This window comes from Arachis hypogaea, chromosome 4 (assembly GCF_003086295.3).
Source record: "Arachis hypogaea cultivar Tifrunner chromosome 4, arahy.Tifrunner.gnm2.J5K5, whole genome shotgun sequence".
Lineage (NCBI taxonomy): Eukaryota > Viridiplantae > Streptophyta > Magnoliopsida > Fabales > Fabaceae > Arachis > Arachis hypogaea.
Window position 1 is genome coordinate 84,893,424 of NC_092039.1, and position 9,152 is coordinate 84,902,575.

Sequence of the window (9,152 nt, forward strand, 5' to 3'; positions counted from 1 at the left end):
CCCATATCTTGAGACCTTGACCTTAATGAGCTTAACACCTACTTTCCAACCACTACACAACTCATTCTTACTTTTAATTCCACAAAGTGTTCTAAGTTGACCATCATTTTCAATCAAACCATATTCAAGTGAGAAATTAGAACTTAGAGATAGAGATTTTACCCACTTAAATGTTGTGTTTGATGGTAGCTTGTGAAGGAAGGCTTCCCCACACTTAGACAATGCAAGATCTGCCTCTTTGTGCTCCTCTTTGGTTGTCTCCACCTCTTCACAAGCTTCTTTAAATTCAACCGTTTCCCTTTTGTTACATGGCTTGGTGTTGACATTTTGTTTAATGGGAGATGATTCAACTTTGGATAGGAATTCATCGATGAATGAATTCATCTCTTGATCAACCTCTTCATATTCCTCAATTTCAATATACACCATGTCAATTTCGTTCTCTGTGGGGGGTTGTACACACTCTTCTATAGCTTCAACTTCATGTCCAATGGGAGAGGATTCGATTGTAGAGAGAAATTCATCCATGATTGAATCCATCTCTTGATAAGCTTCTTCCAAGTCTTCAATGATGGTATGCCTTGGAGGTTGCGCACCCTCGTCAACATCAAATTCAAACTTCTTGGAAAAGTGCTCCATGATGCTACATTCCCATGGACTTTCAACATCCCCTAGATCTTCAACCACTTCTTCCTTTTCTTCAATGATCATAGGCTCCTCCAATTGTTCCAACACAAATTTTGACTCTCCCTTCTTTTCCACCGAGTTTTCCAATTTCTCCTTCATGCTTTGTTCTTCTTTCGACTTTTCACATGGGATCATGGAAATATCTTGAGCATTCAAACATTGGTAGGCTAAGGTGGACACTACCTTGGTCAAGTTGGTCACAAACTCAAGCGTATCCCGCTTCATGGCTTCTTGTCCTTGAAGTAACAAAGTGAGAGAGTCGTCTATTGATGCTTGTGGTGGGTAAGAAGGATCATCATTTTGGAGAGAGGGTTCATAATAGGAAGGTGGTTCTTCTTGGTAAGGTTGTGGAGATGGTGTGTATTGAGGTGGTTCTTTGGGGTGCTCTTGATATGCTTGTGGTGGTTCTAAAGGTTCTTGCTCATAATGGTCATAAAAATATGGTGTGGATGATCGGTCATATGATGGATATGGATCATAGGAAGGTGCTTGGTATGGAGAGGCTTGTGAGTATGGTTGAGGTTCATGTTGAGGATGTGATTCATAGGCATATGGTGGCGGTTCTTGAAAATCACAAGGTGGTTCACCGTAGCCATTGGGTTGGTATGCATCATAGGATAGCTCTTCTTCATAGTGCATTGGTGGAGGTTGTTGCCATGAGGATTGATCATATGCATATGGCTCCTCCCACCTTTGATGGTTCCATCCTTGATACACATCCTCATTGAAGCTCTTGTTACCTACAACACAATTGTAATCACACTCATAGCCAAAGTGAGAATTCATGGTGGAAAGGGAAAATAAAATTCTACACTAGCAAATGAAGCAAAAAGCAAGATATTTACACTATTCACATATATACAACAACCAATAACACAACACCATTGCACATCCCCGGCAACGGCGCCATTTTGACGATTGGATTTTTGACGGTTTAGAATTTCTCAAATAAATTCTCGTTGTAAAGTATAGTTTCTAAACCAAACAATAATCCTTTCGTACAAAAAGTTGTTTGTCACTAGTACAAACCCCTAAAATTTATAAACCGAAGTATTGGACCTCGGGTCGTTCTCCCTAGGATTGCAATAAAGTGTCTTGTTATTGGTTGTGAGTTATTTTGGGGTTTTTGATAAGAGGCATGAAAGTAAATGGCAATGAAAGTAAACTAACAACTATAAAAAGCTCTTGGCAAGATATGAGAACTAGAAGTCCTATCCTAGTTATCTTACTCAATTGTGATGAGAATTATTCATTGCTACCACTTAGTTAACCTCTAACCATGGAGGAAAGTCAAGTGGATAAATCAATTTGATTCCTCAAGTCCTAATCAAATCCTAAAGGAAAGACTAGCTTTAGAGATATGCAATTCAATTAGCAACTTCTAATTATCAATCAACAAAGGAATTAGATAACTCAAGAGTCACTAATTACTCTACCTAGGCCAAGAGGGACAAAATCTACTCTAAAATCCAAACAAGCATTTCATCAAACACTTGGAAGGCATAAAAGAAAAGTATAGCAAATCAACAACAAGAATAGAATCTAACAACAATTATTGCAAAGAATTAACAACAACAATCAAGGAAATCACAATTATCATGAATTACCTCAAATTGCATTATTGAAATGAAACTAAAGAATAACAATCTATCCAAAACACAATGAAGAATTACAATTATAAAAACACATAACTAGAAAGAGAGAGATGAGAAGATTGAGAATTGAAAAAAGGAAAATTGAATCAAAGCATGAATTGAATCTAGATCTAAGAAGAGAGATTAACCTAACCTAATCCTAATCCTAATTCTAGAGAGAAGTGAGAGCTTCTCTCTCTAGAAAACTAAACTAAAACTAATCCTAGTGTGTGTGTGTGTATGTATGAACATGTGTTGTCAATCCCCTTCAATCCTTGGCTTTTATGTGCATTTTGGCGCCAAAGTTGGTTGCTGAAACCTCCCCAAAATCGCCAGGCACGTGCTGCTTTAGTGAGATCATGTGCCATCATCGGCGCGTGCGCGTCGATGGCCTGTTTGCAATGTGCGCGCGAGCGCCTACTACGCGTACGCGTGCATGGCCTGGGTCAGATCTTTGGCTTTTTGTGCTTCTCTCCACTTGTATGCTTCCTTCCTTACTTCCCTTGATCCATGCCTATCCTATTACATCCTGAGATTACTAGCAAACACATCAAGGCATCTTATGGAATCAAAGAGAAATTAGAATTCATCAAAATAAGGTTTAAAAAGCATGTTTTTACACTTAAGCATGAATATGGGAGAGATAACAAAACCATGCTAATTCATAGGCTAAATGTGGCAAAAGGTTATCAAAATACTCTAAACTCAATACAAAACAAACCGTCAAATTGGGGTTTGTCAGCAGGGATAGAGATGCTTCTCCCATAGAAGTCGGGAGTAGGTGCAATAAAGTCACCCAGCACCTTCCTTGCATTGTTGGCATTGTTATTGTTTTCGGCTGCCATGGGTTCTTCTTCTTTGAAGATTTCTGTTAGGTCCTCTACAGAGAGTTGTGCCTTGGCTTCTCTTAGCTTTCGCTTCAAGGTCCTTTCAGGTTCAGGATCAGCCTCAACAAGAATGCTTTTGTCCTTGCTCCTGCTCATAAGAAAGAGAAGAGAACAAGAAAATGTGGAATCCTCTATGTCACAGTATAGAGATTCCTTGAGGTGTCAGAGGAAAAGAAAAATAGAAGGCAGAAGTAGAAAATTCAAACTTATCAAAGAAGATGGAGTTCGAATTTTGCATTAAGGAATAGTGTTAGTCCATAAATAGAAGGATGTGAGAAGAGGGGAAGTAATTTTCGAAAATCAAGTAAAAGATTTTGAAAACATTTTGAAAAACACTAATTGATTTTCGAAAATAAAAGTGGGAAAGAAATCAAGTGATTTTTGAAAAAGAATTTGAAATTAGAAATCAAAAAGATTTGATTGAAAGTTATTTTGAAAAAGATGTGGTTAAGAAGATATGATTGGTTTTAAAAAGATGTGATTGAGAAGATATGATTTGAAAAACATTTTTAAAACAATTGAATTTGAAAGTTAATGACTTGGCTATCAAGAAAAGATATGATTCAAACATTAAACCTTTCTCAACAGAAAAGGCAACATACTTGAAATGTTGAATCAAATCATTAATTGATAGCAAGTATCTTTGAAAATGGAAAGAAATTGATTTTGAAAAAGATTTGATTGAAAAGATATGATTTGAAAAAGATTTGATTTTGAAAAGATTTTGAAAACTTGAAAAAAATTTGCATTGAAAACAAAATCTTCCCTCTTGTGCCATCCTGGTGTTAAACGCCCAGAATGGTGCACATTCTGGCGTTTAACGCCCAAAACTCTACCCTGTTGGGCGTTAAACGCCCAACCAGGCACCCTGGCTGGCGTTTAAATGCCAGTCTGTCCTTCTTCACTGGGCGTTTTGAACGCCCAGCTTTTTCTGTGTAATTCCTCTGCTGTATGTTCTGAATCTTCAATTCTCTGTATTATTGACTTGAAAAGACACAAATTAAAAATATTTTTGTATTTTTAATAATCAAAATGCAACTAAAATCAAATAACAATGCATGAAAGACACCAAACTTAGCAATTTGTATACTACTGACACTAATGAGAATGCATATGAGACACAAAAACACTCAAGTCAAGTGGAATTAAAGATCAGAGTAATGAAATCATCAAGAACATCTTGAAGATCACTAAGACACATGAATGTATGCAAGAAAAACAGAAACATGCAATCGACACCAAACTTAAAATGAGAATAGAGTCTCAACAGGAAAAAATATTTTTGGTTTTTATGATTTTGTAAATTTTTTGTGCTTTTTCGAAAATTAAGTGGAAAAAGATATCAGAATTCTTAATAAGAATTCCAGGAATCATGCAATGTTTAGTCTAAGACTCCGGTCCAGGAATTAGACATGGCTTCACAGCCAGCCAAGCTTTCAAAGAAAGCTTTGGTCTAAAACACTAGACATGGCCAAAGGCCAGCCAAGCCTTAGCAGATCACTGCTCCAATAGCAAGATTGATAGAAATCAACAAGCTCTTGTGATGATAAGTTGAAACCTCGGTCCAATGAAATTAGACATGGCTTCACAGCCAGCCAGATTTCAACAGATCATCATGAAACTCTAGAATTCATTCTTAAGAACTCTGAAGAAAAAAATACCTAATCTAAGCAACAAGATGAACCGTCAGTTGTCCATACTCGAACAATCCCCGGCAACGGCGCCAAAAACTTGGTGGACGAAATTGTGATCACTACAACTTCGCACAACTAACCAGCAAGTGTACTGGGTCGTCCAAGTAATAAACCTTACGCGAGTAAGGGTCGATCCCACAGAGATTGTTGGTATGAAGCAAGCTATAGTCATCTTGTAAATCTTAGTCAGGCAAACTCTAATGGATATGAATGATGATATACGAATAAAACATAAAGGTAAAGATAGAGATACTTATGTAATTCATTGGTAGGAATTTCAGATAAGCGTATGAAGATGCTTGTCCCTTCCGTCTCTCTGCTTTCCTACTGTCTTCATCCAATCCTTCTTACTCCTTTCCATGGCAAGTTTATGTAAGGGTTTCACCGTTGTCAGTGGCTACCTCCCATCCTCTCAGTGGAAATGTTCAACGCACCCTGTCACGGCACGGCTATCCATCTGTCGGTTCTCAATCAGGCCGGAATAGAATCCAGTGATTCTTTTGCGTCTGTCACTAACGCCCCGCCCTCAGGAGTTTGAAGCACGTCACAGTCATTCAATCATTGAATCCTACTCAGAATACCACAAACAAGGTTAGACCTTCCGGATTCTCTTGAATGCCGCCATCAGTTCTAGCCTATACCACGAAGACTCTGATCTCACGGAATGGTTGGCTCGGTTGTCAGGCGAGCACTCGGTTGTCAGGCGATCAACCATGCATCGTGTATCAGGAATCCAAGAGATATTCACCCAATCTAAGGTAGAACGGAGGTGGTTGTCGGTCACACGTTCATAGGTGAGAATGATGTTGAGTGTCACGGATCATCACATTCATCAAGTTGAAGAACAAGTGATATCTTGGAACAAGAACAAGCGGAATTGAATAAAAGAACAATAATAATTGCATTAATACTCGAGGTACAGCAGAGCTCCACACCTTAATCTATGGTGTGTAGAAACTCCACCGTTGAAAATACATAAGAACAAGGTCTAGGCATGGCCGAATGGCCAGCCTCCCAAAGAGGGTTCAATCATAAAAACATGATCAAAAGCTCTTAATACAATAGTAAAAGGTCCTATATATAGAGAGCTAGTAGCCTAGGGTGTACAGAGATGAGTAAACGACATAAAAATCCACTTCCGGGCCCACTTGGTGTGTGCTTGGGCTGAGCATTGAAGCATTTTCGTGTAGAGACTCTTCTTGGAGTTAAACGCCAGCTTTTATTCCAGTTTGGGCGTTTAACTCCCATTCTTGTGCCAGTTCCGGCGTTTAACGCTGGGAATTCTGAGGGTGACTTTGAACGCCGGTTTGGGCCATCAAATCTTGGGCAAAGTATGGACTATTATATATTGCTGGAAAGCCCAAGATGTCTACTTTCCAAAGCCGTTGAGAGCGCGCCAATTGGGCTTCTGTAGCTCCAGAAAATCCGCTTCGAGTGCAGGGAGGTCAGAATCCAACAGCATCTGCAGTCCTTTTTAGTCTCTGAATCAGATTTTTGCTTAGGTCCCTCAATTTCAGCCAAAAAATACCTAAAATCACAGAAAAACACACAAACTCATAGTAAAGTTCAGAAAAGTGAATTTTAACTAAAAACTAATAAAAATATACTAAAAACTAACTAGATCATACTAAAAACATACTAAAAACAATGCCAAAAAGCGTACAAATTATCCGCTCATCACTTGTACCTCAAAGATCCCTAGCTTCTCCATTACAGAGAGAGGCATAAGGTTTATGCTTGACCCTAGGTCACACAGAGCCTTCTCAAAGGTTCATGGTGCCTATGGTACAAGGTATTGAGGACTTCCCAGGGTCCTGTCTCTTTTGAGGTCATCTCTGCCTAGACAAGTCATCCAGTTCTTTGGTGAGCAAAGGGGGTTCATCCTCCCAAGTCTCATTACCAAATAACTTGTCATTTAGCTTCATGATTGCTCCAAGGTACTTGGCAACTTGCTCTTCAGTGACATCTTCATCCTCTTCAGAGGAAGAATACTCATCAGAGCTCATGAATGGCAGAAGTAAATCCAATGGAATCTCTATGGTCTTAGTGTGAGCTTCAGATTCCCATGGTTCCTCATTAGGGAACTCATTGGAGGCCAGTGGATGTCCATTGAGGTCTTCCTCAGTGACGAACACTGCCTCTTCCTCCTCTCCAAGTTCGGCCATGTGGGTCATGTTAATGGCCTTGCATTCTCCTTTTGGATTCTCTTCTGTATTGCTTGGAAGAGTACTAGGAGGGAGTTCAGTAACTTTCTTGCTCAGCTGTCCCACTTGTGCCTCCAAATTCCTAATGGAGGACCTTGTTTCAGTCATGAAACTTTGAGTGGTTTTGATTAGATCAGAGACCATGGTTGCTAAGTCAGAGTGGCTCTGCTTAGAATTCTCTGTCTGTTGCTGAGAAGATGATGGAAAAGGCTTGCCATTGCTAAACCTATTTCTTCCACCATTATTGTTGTTGAAACCTTGTTGAGGTATCTGTTGATCCTTTCATGAAAGATTTGGATGATTTCTCCATGAAGGATTATAGGTGTTTCCATAGGGTTCTCCCATGTAATTCACCTCTTCCATTGAAGGGTCCTCAGGATCATAAGCTTCTTCTTCAGATGAAGCGTCTTTAGTACTACCTGGTGCTGCTTGCATTCCAGACAGACTTTGAGAAATCATATTGACTTACTGAGTCAATATTTTGTTCTAAGCCAATATGGCATTCAGAGTATCAATCTCAAGAACTCCTTTCTTCTGATTCGTCCCATTGTTCACAGGATTGCTTTCAGAAGTGTACATGAATTGGTTATTTGTGACCATTTCAATGAGTTCTTGAGCTTCTGCAGGCGTCTTCTTCAGATGAAGAGATCCTCCAACAGAGCTATCCAATGACATCTTGGACAGTTCAGACAGACCATCATAGAAGATACCTATGATGCTCCATTCAGAAAGCATGTCAGAAGGACACTTTCTGATCAATTGTTTGTATCTTTCCCAAGCTTCATAGAGGGATTCACCTTCCTTCTGTCTGAAGGTTTGGACTTCCACTCTAAGCTTACTCAATTTTTGAGGTGGAAAGAATTTTGCCAAGAAGGCATTGACTAGCTTTTCCCAAGAGTTCAGGCTTTCTTTAGGTTGTGAGTCCAACCATATCCTAGCTCTGTCTCTTACAGCAAAAGGGAATAGCATAAGTCTGTAGACCTCAGGGTCAACCCCATTGGTCTTGACAGTGTCACAGATTTGCAAGAATTCAACTAAAAACTGATGAGGATCTTCCAATGGAAGTCCATGGAACTTGCAATTCTGTTGCATTAGAGAAACTAATTGAGGTTTAAGCTCAAAGTTGTTTGCTCCAATGGCAGGGATAGAGATGCTTCTCCCATAGAAGTCGGGAGTAGGTGCAGTAAAGTCACCCAGCACCTTCCTTGCATTGTTGGCATTGTTGTTGTTTTCGGCTGTCATGTCTTCTTCTTGTTTGACGATTTCTCTTAGGTCCTTTACAGAGAGTTGTGCTTTAGCTTCTCTTAGCTTTCACTTCAAGGTCCTTTCAGGTTCAGGATCAGCCTCAACAAGAATGCTTTCGTCTTTGCTCCTGCTCATATGAAAGAGAAGAGAACAAGAAAATATGGAATCCTCTATGTCACAGTATAGAGATTCCTTGAGGTGTCAGAGGAAAAGAAAAATAGAAGGAAGAGGTAGAAGAATTCGAATTTATCAAGAAAGATAGAGTTCGAATTGTGCATTGAGGAGTAGTGTTAGTCTATAAATAGAAGGATGTGAGAAGAGGGGAAGAAGTTTTCGAAAATAAATTAAAAAGATTTTAAAAACATTTTGAAAAATTGAAGAATGATTTTCGAAAAATATGATTGGGAAAGAATTAAAGTAATTTTTGAAAAAGACTTTGAAATTAGAAATCAAAAAGATATGATTGAAAACTTATTTTGAAAAAGATGTGATTAAAAGATATGATTGAAAAGTTATGGTTTTAAAAGGATATGATTGAAAAACAATTTAAAAAGATTTGATTTTGAAAATTAATGACTTGGCTAACAAGAAATTTAAAAGATATGTTTCAAACATTAAACCTTTCTCAACAGAAAAAGGCAACATACTTGACATGTTGAATTAAATCATCAATTGTTAGCAAGTATTTTTGAAAATGGAAAGAAATTGATTTTGAAAAGATATGATTGAAAAGATATGATTTGAAAAAGATTTGATTTTGAAAAATTTTGAAAACTAAAAAAAAAATTGAATTAAAAACAA

The 9,152-nt window shown here is 38.4% G+C and overlaps 1 non-coding gene across 1 annotated transcript; it reads left to right on the forward strand.

The window, feature by feature from the left end:
• Window positions 1-7,835: 7,835 nt before the first annotated feature.
• LOC112798468 (small nucleolar RNA R71) lies at window positions 7,836-7,943 on the forward strand. The gene has a single exon (XR_003200078.1). It is a non-coding gene; the product is annotated as a small nucleolar RNA R71 (small nucleolar RNA).
• The last annotated feature ends 1,209 nt before the right edge of the window (window positions 7,944-9,152 follow it).